Here is a 15967-nt window from a genome sequence, read left to right on the forward strand (position 1 = left end):
AACAGAAATATGTTAGGAATATTAAAAATATTTAAAACTATACAATTCAATAAATAATTTATTCAAATTAATTATTCAAAATAAAAAAATTCAAAATATTTAAAAAAAACTGTTCATTTTTTTGTATGATAAAACAATGCTTCGCTGATGTCACAAACAGTCATTGATTTTGTCGACTAAGTGTTGTTGAAATTACGTTTCTAATTTAGTATAAAAAAAAGTAGGATGGAGTAAATAGGATAACTTCTAGGATATAAACAAAAAAATAGTTAGAAGAATATTTCGGTAGTAATATTAATAATAAAAATAATTTTCTGTGACAGTACAAGTACACGTTACTATATAAGTCTAGGACTTTTTCTTCACATTGATTCAGTATAAGTAGGGACACCTGTATTTCGCGACTTCATTTCATGTCAAGGTATTTCACAAAACACTGTAACTTTTTATAAGAGTCATGGCTAGAGACCTGAAAAAATCGCGGATTCAATTCGCGATAGGATAAAATTCAAACAGTTATACACCAATGCTGCTTCTGCCATTGGCTCACAACTCATCTTCAGGACTCTGGGCCAAAAAGAAACACTCAACCAAATCTGTAACGAATCACAGGCTACTCCGTTGGGACGTCTCACACGACAGCAGCCAATGAGTGGGTGACATTTGACCGAGTATACATAGAGCTGTGGAGTTCATCCTAGCGGTCATTGAATCCGCGAATTTTTCCGGTCCCTAGTCATGGAAACTTGTGAGGGTGCAGCAGTACGGTGACCACATTCTCATTGGCGACACCTCTCACCGACCTCAGCCAATAACCACAGGAGAAAAGCTACAGTATTTTGTGAAATACCTTGACACGAAAAGTATTCGCGAAATACAGGTGTCCCTAAGTATAAGTAACTTAAATGAATATAAAGTTAAATAACCCGATTCGCTATAGAAAAGGGGTAAAACGAATCATATCTGGAGTAAATTAGAACACATTTATTTTTAAATTATTGTGACAGGCATATTCCAAATAAAAACTGATTCCATTTAAGGGTATTCACTCAACGGCCGTGGTAACGCCGTTTACAGCAATCACACTTTTTTTTGCCGATCAAAAATGTGCAGCACAATATCTGCAAATAGAAAGTCGATGGTGAAAGTGGTCGATCGTTTATATTTTAGAGTCCCCACCTACCTACCCGGGCACACACATGGTGTGCAGCGCTTCAGAGGAATCCAGGGGATCTGAAAACACTCAAGGTATCAGAGTGGCGTCTGTTTACGAAACTAATTTACGAATGAATACGCTGAGGGCGTGGTATGAGTAGTTATATTTCCGTATTTAGTTTCTCAAAACTGTATTTTTTAGAAAAGGGAAAATAGCTGAAACAATTTTTTTTTCCGTAGTGTTTTTTTATTGGTACAGATTTTAAAGCCTTTACACCTTTATCCTAATTTCCTCGCAGTCAAATTTAATGGTTAGGGGCATGCAGATTTCGCGAAAAGATTTCTGGACTAGATGGAAGTTAAAACACTGTAGCATCGTCTGTGTTTCGTGATTGGGAGAGTTTCTCCCAGGTACATATCGATTGTAACAACACCGATCACAGTGATTCAGTGCGTAAGTAAACGCGTCCTGAGTGGCTCTGTCAAATAAGGCAACGACTTCTCTCGCAGACGGCCGCCAATCACAAGGAAAGACACCACAGATGCGGCTATACCTTGTTGCAGTCTAATAAGTGATCAGATCTTTTCGCAAAAAATGTCTGCCCTTAGTTATGGTTACCGCTGAAATCTTATAGTTAGAGACCGGAAAAATTCGCGAATTCATTTCGCGAAAGGCTAAAATACAAATAGTTATACCTCAGTGCTGCCTCTGCTATTGGCTCACCTGGATGAATCTGGGCCAATGGAAAAAACCCGACCAAAGCTTTATCGAATCACAGGCTGCTACGTTGGGAAGTCTCACAAGACAGCAGCCAATGAGTGGGTGACATTTGACCGAGTGTACGTAGAACTATGGAGTTCATCCTACAGGTCATTGAACCCGCGAATTTTTTAGGTCCCTAATTATAGTTTTGCCCAGTCCGCAGCCGCGCATCGCAACAGCGAGCGAATGCTGGCGCTAGGACTGTTCGTGCAGGGAAAGCCACTCACGTCGGTTCGCTTTTTCTCCTCTTCGTCCTCCGCGGGAAGATTTACCGACGCGATAAGCGCGCACCGCCGCGGTATTTCAATAGCTCTGGCCCGTCGCACCCTCGGGGCAGTGAAGGCCTCTTGACGCCGTTAAAGCAAGCGCTGTCACTCAAACTGATGCTTTATGCCTCCATTACAGCTTTCCTCCCCCCTCTACCGGTAACCCATCATGACGACGAGTACGTGACGGGAATACTGCTTCGCTATACAGCGAACCGCATCAATGGAGCATCAGTAGGGGCAGACATTTTTCGCAAATAAATCTGAACGCCTTTTAGACTGCAACAGGTTATACTAACACAGGTGGTTTCTTCCTTGTGATTGGCGGACGTCTGCGAGGGAAGTCGTTGCCTTGTTTGACCGAGCCAACTCAGGACGTGTTTGCTTCCTCACTGACTCACTGTGATTGGTGTTGTAACAATCGATACTGACCTGAAAGAAATTCACCCAATCACGAGACACACGATGCTACAGTGTTTTAACTTTCAGCTAGTCTCTGAAACTTTTCGCGAAATATGCATGGCCCTAAGCATCAGGCGAGTGGAGACACATGAATGCTGTTGTTGTTCAATTTTTCACGAGATATACTAACAACGTAACAACTAACAACTTTACCTACAATTGGAATCCTATGAAGCTTGCATGTTGTAATCCCTGGCTGGATTACATGAGACGACACATGCGTCCACTTCCGTTTATTAATTTGAACCACATTAATGAATTGTAACATCGGATCATCCCTTGCGTAATTGTTTTTCTTATATATATATATATATATATATATAAATGGCACCCTATAATCCGCTATTGGGGGGAGGGGCTTTTCAAACAACATTAGTTGTGCAGTAAATATTACTGGCGAAGTTTCTAACGCAGCCAAGTATCCACCGATGTTAGTACAATCATACACCTACGCGTGCTGTTGTGTATATACTCTTTTAGTAATTAAAAAAATAAAACTACTTTCATAAGTGTAAAAATACAAAATAAAATTATTTTGGAAATTACGCTACACTTGTTGATTTATTTTACTCCGTGGTGCATGCATGTGAAAATTCACCTCACCCGCAATTTAATTTTATTCCATCATTTATTAAATGTAAAAGTAAAATGAACATGTATATCTTGTTACTTTATACTAGATCCAAAAAATTATGTTATGTACATTAGTGCATTAAGTAAACAATTTCATGCCTACTTGAGGCCATTTATATTAAGTTTTAATATATTCTATTGATCAGATCAAGTCGTCTTAAACACTCGACCATTGTTCACACTTATATATAGTAAAGCATAGTCATATGCTTATAGTATAGCTATGAATAAAATTATACTGATCATACTTAGTAGTATACTAATTTCATAAAATTTGTGTAACTAAAGTTATATACGTAATTAGAAACCTACAACTGTAAATTAAATACATTTTTTTGTGAATATGCAAATGTGTTTTTGCAGTAACTGGGTCGTTGTAAATTTACTTTTTTTACTATTGTTGTTTTATTTTGCAAGGATATACATAAAAACCTCTAAACGGGAACTCAACTATACTCACCATACATATGACTACGCCTACTGGCAAGAAAAATAGTGATTAGATAATTTAACACTTGTTTGTGTATTTTCATCTATACATCCAAACGTATAAATTAACACGTTAGTTAATGAAATAAAACATTCGTGAAACACAGTTGGATTTTATTAAAAAAAATGTGATTGAGTCATTAAGTACACGCCAGATATATGTGATACATTGAAACTTCGGTAACGATCAAAAAATACACTGATAATTAGGGACCGGAAAAATTCGCGGGTTCATTGACCTCTAGGATGGACTCCATAGTACTTAACAAACTCGGGGAAATGACACCTGTTCATTGGCTGCTGATTCGTGAGAAGTCTTAACCAATTTGTCCATGATTCGGCACTTTCTTGGTTTAGGTTAATCCATTGGCCCGAAGTACCCCAGATAACATGTGGGCCAATCGCAGAAGCTGTACGAAGGAAAACGTTTTTGGATGTCAGTCTACCGCGAAATGAACTCGCGAATTTTTCATGTCTCTACGTTATAATACGAAACTCGGTTAAGAAATTTAACTTAGAATTCTTTAAAATAATGCCGATCGTGATAAATATACGCAAAATTTGTTCTCAACTAAATATCTTGACGCTAATTTCACGTAGTTTCCACACCCGCCACTAGAATTGGCTGCCGGAGCAGCTACGTCGACTATTAAATCATTGTATTAGCGGGCCGACATTTTAAACTTATAATGAAATGGTTCCGATAAAAGCGGAAAATACCAAACCCCGGCGTTGGAGCTGATATTTGAAAATAAATTTTATTAAAATACTCCACATAGTGTTAAAATTAATTAAACAGTTAATAATAGAAAGTTTACCATTTTTAACTTCGTATCGCGCCGTCCATCACAGATGGCAGCACATTCGTTGTTACATATTCCCGTTCCTTCACTTCCGTCGCACACCCGAGAGTTACCATCGTTACCATTGGCTCGATTTTATCTAAGGCGTGTCGCTATAACAATGGCCCAATCACTCAGAGGGAAGAAAAGCACACATATTAATTATACAGAGAAATTATATAATTTAAAAATATTGAACATTTAAGACTGCCTGTTATTAGTCAAAATACACTGAAATACCAATTGGACTACTCCAAAAAGATTAAAAATTGGTTGTCTGTAAAGTCGGTTTACGGACGATAGTTTAACGTGACGTCATAACAAAACATTGATAAAATTATTGCATACTTTTATGAATAAAACTGAATCATTTTTATTGAATTATCACTATTTTGTATGTATACAAAGAAGGAGTGATATGCAATCACAATTTAATTGATAAATTTACTTTTATTTGCACTCATTAATTCAAATATGATTATTACTTTAACGAACAGATTATTTAAACTATAACTTTTATACATGTTTGATATTTAACTTCTTCCAATCTGTGTTATTCTGTTAAGGATAGGACGATGATAGGAAAAGTAGGAAACGAATGGGAGTGTTTCAAGTTTAATGTGCCTCGAAAAAGTCAAATCGATGGTTGTTCCAATCGAGTGGAAGAGAGATAGATGTGGCGCAAGCGTACAATGAGCGCAACGGGACAATGTGCGTAACGGGACAATGAGTCATCCTTTTTCGTGCGTGCAGCCGGCGTTCATCGATTTATTAGACGTCACGTCAAAAACTATTATTTTCAAACGAATTCCACTGAAATTCCACTAATTTACATAAGTTCTAACAGTGTTATATTTTCAATGTAGAGTTGCTACAAATAAACCATCTCAGTACTTGCCTGGATAAGTTTCGGGTGTAATATATTAATCAGAGTGCTTGGAACTGGATTTTAAAACGACCCTCTCAGATGTGAGTTAAGAATGTAAATTTAAATTTTATTTTGTAAATGGAACAGAAATATTCCTGTAAACATACAGAGTTCGCAGAAATTCTGGGTTGGGATTCTTGCACTGGTAATTGATGCTTTGTGTTGTTCCAGAACCTTAATAAATAAAGTTATTTGTAAACATTTCCATGAATATCTTTCCGTAATTACTGCGAACATTAAAAGACAAAATAAAAAAATTGTCTAATTATTTAATATTCAACTTTCTATTCCATGGTTTAAAAACATTATGCTTGAATAAAACACCAATTAAAATATAAAATCATGTGCCAATTTTTGTAATAAATACTCAGTATTGTCTCGAACAATGCATTTCATAAATGCAAAAATAATCATTGCCATGTGTTGTACAAAGCTACAATATCTTTCTTGTAGTATTAAAAACTATATCTTGCCAACTGGTTTCCAAAGAACAAGCTCGGTGGACAGACCTTGAAACTCGAGAAACATCAGAAGTTGTTGGTCTTTGCATCGGGAAAACAGCGGCGATTCGCTGACTTGACTTCGAAGATAGATTCCAGTCCTCTACAGAACATGTCCACTCCATCTGATCAATGACTGTTCTTCAAAGTCGGCAATTCAACCCACAAAACTTGGCATACAAAGTGCCTGGCTGGCAGTACCGATGTAACTGCTTTAAATGGGACTCGAAACCATGTTCCTTAATCCCGTTCATTAATTTTCTTGCACGTTGGTATCTAATTTTCCATCGGCACAGGGCGTGTATGGGCCCCGACTAACACCCCGCCTATTTATTCAACTCAAACACACTTCACTGTCAATTAAATATAATTTATTTACATCACAATGTATCTGTGGCCTGGAACACATCGCGGGCCCTTGGTTCGATACCCGCTTGCTGAACTCGAGGCCCACCATTGCTACGAAGACAGTACAGTTCCAGCGTGCCTTGTGATGGCATTACCCGACTAAGCGTTCCACTGCACAGCTGTTGCGGGACATGAATTTCGCTCTTTTTTCATGAAAAACTGGATGACACATTGCCTTTTCTGTTGTTAATGATCAGAGACCCGGAAATTTCGCGGATTCCTCTGGCCTCAGGGTATAATTCAAAGTCGTAGGTGTGCTCAACCCATGTTTGTTTTCCCATTCGTTGATTTATTAGCGAGAAAATTTTTATCGTTGTTATTGGCATTACCTGATTCGCTTACTTCTCTCCTAGCTGGGCATCGTTGGCTCACGGCCGTAGAGGGGCGTGTCCAGATAACTGCGGTCCAATCAAGAACGGAGTGCAATAGTGTGAAGGTTTGCATTTTAATTTGTGACAAAATGAATTTGCGGAATTATCGTGTCTATATTAATGATTTTTGTGGGAAATTTCTGTATACTAATATATTATGTAAATTTCTTAACTTGTTTAGTATTCAACGTTTCAGTTATGTAATGTTAAAAACGTCTTTAACATTTGTTTCTATCTTAAACAGTTCAACAAATTATGACAATTTTGTGAAGTGCTTCAAGATTTCAAAAAAAAAGGTGTAAATACTTTGAATAACTTAATAATAATTTTTTTGCTAATGTATAAATTAATTATTATTTGAGAAAGGGACCTGTGTTTAGTTACTGTTTTGCACTAAATTGCAAAGAACTTTTTATCAGTAAGCTACTGTCATATATGATATTGTTCTCTTTTGGAAAATCGCTTTCACCTTCTCCGTCGGTCAGCCATAATGCGATTACATATATTTCGTAGTGCGAGAAAATCTTTATTATCTCCTATTGGGTAATTCTTGTTCCTTACTTCCCTGGGAATCACGAAAGAAATTTTTTTTTGGGTGATATCTTATTTCAACATTATATTTGTATGTCTGACAGCGGTTCCACCTTTCGGTGTTTCGAGATCCCAGCCATGCTGTTCGTGACTTGATGCTCCGCTAAGTTCTGTTGTGAGAGTGAAGGTTTTCCTCCCGTACTATCAGCAATGGGATTCTTCAAGCACCTATTTCAGGAAAGCAAATATATATATATATATATATATATATATATATATATATATATATATATATTTGTGAAGCATGATCTCGCATCTCTTGAAAAGACTCCACCATCCCATCGAAATTACAAAGTTCAAATATATAATTTGTAACTTCATATATTTGTAACTTCACGTAAATTTATACGTAAATAATATTTAATAAATTGTATGAAGATTAAATTTTTTAGCAACATATAATATGCATGCAATGTTAATATGTATTCTTGTTTGTGACACACCAAAATAATAAATATCACATGGCTTGTTCCAGATTTCAAGTGGTGTTTATTGTTTTATTTTTAACTTAAATTCTGTATACCTGTTCGTATTTTCTTTACTTAAATATTTCTGTATCTTAAAAACAACACACATACTCGTATTTTATTAATTTTTAATTTTTTTAATCGGTGATTTGGTGGTCATTTAGGCGCAATCTTGTTTTCTCTTTCTCCTTTTACCCGGCACTGCAAGATGGGAGACCATCAGCCTCTTGTTACGTCGGGCTTCCCTGGCACTTCTCTTTGTGAGGCTATATCTACCAACCAAAGGGGCGTGGCAGATAAGCAACAAGTCTGAGGCCTGTTAACTGGCTGCTGACTTGTGAGACGTCTCTATTGAGGTGGCCGGGATTCGCTTCTTTTCAGAAGATTGCTTCTCGCTACATCAGAGCCATCCAGTTGAGTTGCGGGTCAACTGATACGGGCAGGCATATCATCGCGGAAACATTTCAGCCCCCTTTAGACTGCAAATTGAAGCCCGTGCCAGCTGTCTCTTCCTCGTAATTTGGCAGATGTCCGCGAGAGAAACTCATCTCCACATTTGACCCGGAGACGTTCAGGACGCGTTTGGTTCTGCGCTGAATTATTTTATTTGGTGTGCTGAAAGCAGACTTGCTCCAAATATAAACTCGATCAACCAAAGAAACTCAGGTACGCTGCGGTGTTTAAACTGCATGTCTTAAATCTTTTAAGGTAAAAAATAAATAATGCCCCTACCAATTGCTAGACACCCGATCATTGCGTGGCGTAGTTTACTACCAGTATGGGCTCCAGTGTGATATAAATCCTAGAGGATTGGTAAACCGTTCATTAAACTGCTATATGTGTTAGACCTCATATTCTTTTAATTGTAAGAATGAATGGATAAATGTTTAAAATTTCGTCTGTAGCAAGGTCATTAGAGACGACGAGAGGTTCGGAAATAACATCGGAGAACCAGGGCCAGATTTAGAGGTCTGGAGGCTTCGGGGCAACAGAGGAGCGGAGGCCCCCTGGCCCCAAATTATTTTCCAAATAAAATGAACAATTTTTTTCAGTCGAGTTTTCCAATAAATAATTTATTGTGAATAAAGTAGATTCTCTTAGTATTTAAAAAACATACATATATATAATTGGAGACAAGAATTATATGAAATTAAATTTTAGTGTTAATGAACGGAACCTTCCGAGCTTTTTTCGCCGAAAAATCGTTGATGATTTCGCTGAAATCCAATTCCTGGAGTAAATCGCTTTCAATGCTCAGGAGAGAAAGCTTCGATAAACGGTTTTGTCCCATCGGGGTTCGGAGCCTACTTTTTATAATTTTCATTTTTTGAAAATGAGCGCTCTCCAGTGCAATTTGAAACCATCAAAACCAAATACATTCTCAATGCAATTTGAAAGGTTTGGAAATGTAGCTCTGAAATTTTGATCTGCGAGAATTTGGTAGTAAAATTGTTCCGGAAATTGGTCTTTTCCATAGTCCTTTTTGTATGAGTCCGTTTGTAGTGGCCCTCCGTTTGTGGAGGCCCCGGGGCTTTCGCCCCGGTTTCCCTCCCCTAAATCCGGCCCTGTGGAGAACGGACAGTAAAATGGGCATGGAGAAACAGAATGACACCTAGAAAATCCAATGTTCCACGGCAAATTACGCCCCGTCTCCCGCTCTGGGGTTTTCCGTCGCCGGGACTCGAACCCAGGTCGCTTTGCCCTGGAGGAGAGTGATCCATCAACTCGACCATCGTTATGGCCACCTCTTTGTATCGAGCAACAGGACTTTGCACACCCGCGATAAGACACTTCCGCCATCGGAAGACCCCTTCTAGGCATGACATATTAATAGGGTCATGAATTATTTAAGTGGTTGGATGGGTTTACTTTCGTGTACTATCATAATACCAATCACGACCATCCAGTGCGGAAGTAAACGCTGAATGGTCCAGCCAAACAATACAAGGGTTTCTCTTGCAGACGGCCGCCAATTACCAGGAAACAATCGCTGGAGACCGGACAAATTTGCGAATTAATTTCGCGATAGGCTAAAATACAAATAGTTATACCTCAGTGCTGCCTCTTCTATTGGCTCACAACTCACCTGGATGACTCTGGGCCAATGAGAAACACCCAACCAAAGCTTTATCAAATCACAGGCTGCTACGTTGGGACGTTTCAGAAAACAAGCAGCCAATGAGTGGGTGACATTTGACCGAGTGTACGTAGAACTATGGAGTTCATTCTGGAGGTCACTGAACCCGCGAATTTTTTCGGTCCCTAACAATCGTTGGCGCAGGCGTGCCTTATTGCAGTCTAATTCCGCTAAATATAAATGCCCCTACAAATCACTTAGGATAAAGGTGAAACTTACCGATGTTTGAAACACACAAACTATAGCGTCTATTCAACACAACACTTGCGCGTGAGTGCCAGAGAGAAAGAGGCAATAAGGCGGACTTTCACGCGCAGAACCACCCGCACTTCCGACCTTATTGGCGGTGCGTGCACGTGCGACGGCGCGGCTGGCGCATCGACACTCGGCGTGACGTCACAAGGCCGCGGTGAGGCGGGCGCCCAAGGACCTCGGGGACATCCAGGCCAGGGGTGTACACGTGCAGGCAGGGGTGTGCACGTCTGGTCCAGCGGTGTACATGTGCAGGCCACGAGTGTACACGTGCAGGCCAGGAGATTACACGTTCAGGAGGAAGGGGTGTACACATGCTGGCCAGAGGTGCAAACGTACAGGGCAGGAGTGTACACGTGCAGGCCAGGGGTGTACACGTGCAGGCAGGAGTGTACACGTCTAGGCCAGCGGTGTACATGTGCAGGCCAGTGGTGTCCAAGTGCAGGTCAGAAGTGTACACGTGCAGCCCAGGGGTTTACACGTTCAGGAAGAGGTATACACATGCAGGCCAGCTGTGTACATGTGCAGTCCAGGAGTGTACACGTGCAGGCCAGGAGAGTACACGTTCAGGAGGAAGGGGTGTACACATGCTGGCCAGAGGTGCAAACGTACAGGGCAGGAGTGTACACGTGCAGGCCAGGGGTGTACACGTGTAACAGGGTATGTAAGTGCCAGCGGTTCGCTCCCTTGTAATTGGCGGCAGTCTGCAAGAAAAGTCTTCGCATTATTTGGCCAGGTCTCTCAGGGATGTGATTCGGGTGCTGAAAATAGACTGCACCGGAAATAAACTCGGCCAGTTGCGAAATACAGACAATGCTACAGTATTTTAACTTACAGCTAGTCTCATAGCTAATACTTAATGGTGTTCTTGCATTAAAAGCTGATATTTTTTTAGGATAAAAGTAAATCAGAAAAGTCATTTTAATGGGTGAAATGAGAAACACAGAGCTGATGTGTCACTGTTTTATAAGGGAATATGTCAGCTAGGTTCATGATTTGAAATTTTGGAAACGTGTTTGTACATAACAAAAAGTTTTTTTCCTGCAGCGATTAAATGAATACCTACGCTTCTTGTTGCCTGATTTGCGTATATGGATTATTTATTTCAAGTATTTTACTCTTCAAATTTAATTGGTTTTTGGTTTATTGATTTACATTTGCTAAAAAAGTTATATTACCAAACTGAGACTTAAAAAATTAACTAACTTTCCAACTATAAGCTGTAGTGAACCCAGTATCACGGAACCTTAAATAAAAGTAAGGTTTTAATAAGTAATTAGCTATGCTTGGCCGATGAGACATATTTTATTATAAAGGTGAGATAATAGCTACACACCAGAGAACATTAAATTGACTACGTCCAATGGACCTATCTTTTAAACTTAATATTTTCCCTCTCTAGTTAAATATTTACCGGTACCTATATAAATTTTAAAACTGTGAAATGAGTGATCGATGGAGAAAATTTTATTTAATGAAAAACTAATGTGTAGAGACCGAAAAAATTCGGGGTTTCGATGGCCTTCAGGGTAGACTGCACATTCCCCTGTAAACTCGGGCAAATAACGCAAGTTCATTGGCTGCCGACTTGTAAGTCGTCTCAGCTGGTTTGTCTGTGGTTAGATTCTTCTTTGGTTGAGGGTTTATAATTGGTTGAGATGCGTCCAGATGAACAGTAAGCCAATAGCAAAATCATCTTAGAGGTATATGTATTTGAATTCTATCCTATCGCCTAATGAATCTGCGAATTTTTCCGGTCTCTACTAATGTGTCAACATATTTCCCCAAAATCTTTAGCCCCATCTTTCTTCCGTAGCCGGTAGAATCGCCGACTAGTGGCAGTAGCTATTTCCAGACGATTTCCTGACCATCAAAAGCTTGTCAAACACATTCTCATTGGCCAAGTAAATTGATACAAGAAGGCTCTTCACCTATCTTGATTATAAAATGTTGTAAACGTGAACTCAGTAATAATTTTATTTATTTTTTTTTGCAAAGAAACTGCCTGTACCGTTCGTCAAACGCTCGTAACGACGTAAAAATGTTTCATAAATATTTGGGAAATTTGTCGCTCTACCACAAACTCTGGGTGGGCGAGATTTCAAAAACCTTTTCTCTTAATGGAGAAAGCCGGACCTGTTAAGGTTCGTGAACATTCATCCGCATGACGTAATTAATAGTTAACTACCGGCTCACTTCCAAAACTTTTCGTTGTTAAGACCCCGCCGACTTAAGCGCATAACAGTGTAGCAGAAAAAAAAATCTTAACTATAGTGTATGTTATTCTCGTTACATAAATACGCTAGCAAAACTTAGCCGGATTGACACCAAGCAAAAAAAAAATTTTATCCTTAATTACCGAAGTACCATAAATGATTAATCTTCTTTAAGTTAGTAAAAGTTGTCCTTAAGTTCTATAGATTATTTAGCAACCATACTAAGAACTTAAGTTTCACACGTGTCAAAGGTAAGCATAAATAACATTTGGCAATTTGAAGAACGATTTTTTTTTCCCTACAATAACTTCTAGTGCAGCGTTGTTTTCGACTTCCCACAGCATTCACCGCGGCGGAAATCCCCCTTCTCTGTAAGTGCTGTCGTTTCGTCTTCCATGGTGGACATCATTGTCTCCTGAATGTCATTGTTTTGCGAAGAGCTCACATATTTAGCCAACAGTTTTCGTCCACTCTTTTTATTTTTATTTTTTTATATTCAGAGAGCACTGTGGAGTATAACAAGAAACAATTGCTTTAAAACTAGGATGCTGATGAACTTCCATATGTGTATATTTACTTCGCTATGGAATCATGTGGTATCCACAACATAAAATCACTTCATGGAGTTAAGAAGAAAAAAAAAATTTTTGAATTTAGTAGGTTTAGTATTATTTTTTCTATGGTAGTGATAACACATCTTCGTGGTTGTTAGTGTCCACTTACAGGCCGTTTGGTTTAGAATCCCCCCCCTATAGGTGAAATAATCCACATGATGGCTGGATATTACTACACATTGCCATCAGACTGATACCGCAAAGTTAATTCTATAAGTTATTAAGTAAGCTACCTGTCATTGCGTCCATCATGTGAATTTCACTCACAAAAGAATGCGTGAGTTACTAAACTTATTAAGTAATGATTAAAATAACACAAATACAAATATTTTTAACATATTTCGAAATTATAAGCCAAAGTTTGAACGATGTTGGAAGATATGTGAATCACAGGGACGATGGAAAGTGATTAAAATTTAATTATGATATTCACCTGAATGACGAGCACCATCAGAGTGAGTTGTGATAAACCACAGTAGGAGACGCACTGTGACCAAGGACCAGCTCATTCTACTGAAGGATTCAACTTGACTGAATGTTGAAATTGTGTGATGATAAAGTATTTCAAATCTCACGATATGGCATACATATCTTTTTGATTTGTGCTTCATAGGTAGTACTGAAATTAATTTTAAATAGATTAAATATTTACCTAACATGTAGCTTTAATACTCATTTTCATTTCATTACCTCCATAATGATTATTTAGGGAGATATTTCTTATTTTAAAATCAAACTTACACCCTTCCCCATCTCCTTGAAGTTTAATTAAAATAACAAATGCACATGTATGTAAATATCATGACGTACGTATTTATGTAATTAATGATGAGTTTCTTAGCAAAGCATTTAAGTGTATTTGGTGATAAAGGTTTTTTTCTTTTTAAATCTCAACCTGCCCAATTTTCACCATGTTAGTAGTGGAATTTCATAGTAATGTAAAGCCCATGTGTTAATACAGTATAATGGGCTGCACAATACCTCCGCAATCAATCCAGCGAGCACCAAAAAGTGTATACATAAAATACTCAAGCACATTACTTTCAAAAATGTTCATTTGGACTAATGTGCTGCAGCCAGGTACCATTACGTATGTTAAGGGGCACGTCTTTGTTATAACCTAGACCATTTTTTTTTTTTTGGAAATTTATCATACAAATATTTTACATATCCTATGCACTTAACTTTTTCCTATACAAATTTATGAGAGATACTTAATTCGTAGGGTAAATTTCCTACTCAGTTGTATAAGTTTCGGTACCAGAAAAAAAATTTTGACAGGAAAAAAAAGTATGTACATTTATTAATGATTCCTTTGGTAACCAGTTTAAAAAACAAATTTTTTAATATAACAAGATAGATATTATTGTATTTTTGTACAGAACATGTATATGGTTATTTTCGCAAATATGAAATAAATATTTCGAGATAATACTGGGTATTACTAGCTAAAATTGGTGCATATTTTATATTTCAAATTATGTTTTATTCAAGCATGACGATTTTTCAATAATTGGAAAAATATTGAATATTCAAAAATTTGACTTCATTTTGTTTTATTGTGCTTATTAATGTGCGCAGTTAATACTGGAAAGCTATTCAGGGAACAGTTAACAAATAATTTTATCTGTTGTAGGTAAATATACAGATTGAAATACATCTGTAATTTACATGAACATTTTTTATTCCATTTACAAAAAAAAATTACATTGAAATATGTTGGTTGCGTAGTGTATTTAGGATCTTGTACACGGAATCAGAACACGTATTTAGTTTCACCTGGCGGGCGGGTTGAAGGACAACTGGTCACAGTGGCCAGCGGCAGTTCTGCAGAAACACGCTGGTAATTACCTCAACCTGACCATCCGGAACTGTTTGAAGTTGAAGACGGGCTGTAGAAGATTCCCTCGCGCCGTTGTTTCGGTCGATAATCAGGACAAAGAAGTGGCTAATCCCACCCCTATAGCACCACTAATGGCTTCCGCTCGTTTATCACAAACGAACCTGATTTCTCATTACCGCTTTCCTCCCAACCAAAGAAATTAATTCAGCAGTGATGCCATTTGAGGAAAAGTGTGATCCTTAAAACGAGATGTAACATACTGGAGCAATAAGTTTTACCAATTTTAAACACTGCTGGTTTCTATTTTTAATTAAACTAGACGACATAATTGCTTCAAAAACGTAATCATTGTCACTTTTTCTAATGCACGCTTTTCGTACAATTTTTAAAATATTACAATAGATATCATAGGTTTAAGGATCATCATTTTTTGGTACGTGAATGTGTCATTAGCATTTTTTACAACAATAAAATACATTTTGAATCTCCATGCATTAAATTATTTCGTTTCGGATAATTTGTTTATAATCGTAGTATTACAGTTACGTATTTAAGCAGATTCTTTTCAAGTCAAACTTTTGTTGTCTGCAAGTTAGCTATTTGTATTTAGATTTTAAAAAGCGTTTCTAAAAAAAATGTTTCGCAATGACATTTTTCACATTTAAAAGTCTATTTTTTATCATTAATGTCACTTAGCACCTTAAGTTTAACTAAGTTGTTAAAGTATTAATAATGCTTGCTAGCACTATCGAACACTATAAAATTGTTTTCGTAAATACTACTTACTTCGCAATGATATAATAATCACTTAAATTTTAAAATAATGGCCGTAAATCGTTATTTTACAATAAGATATGAGCATAGAGTATTAAAGCTGCGTGCAAGTAAAATATTGTCCAATTTTAAATTAATCTGAGAACTACCGATGAAGCACAAATCTAATAGATACCTATATGTCAGGTCGTAAATTTTGAAATACTTTATCATCACACACTTTTAATATTCACTCTAGTTGAATCCTTCAGTAGAA

Source organism: Bacillus rossius (assembly GCF_032445375.1).
Source record: "Bacillus rossius redtenbacheri isolate Brsri chromosome 4 unlocalized genomic scaffold, Brsri_v3 Brsri_v3_scf4_1, whole genome shotgun sequence".
NCBI lineage: Eukaryota > Metazoa > Arthropoda > Insecta > Phasmatodea > Bacillidae > Bacillus > Bacillus rossius.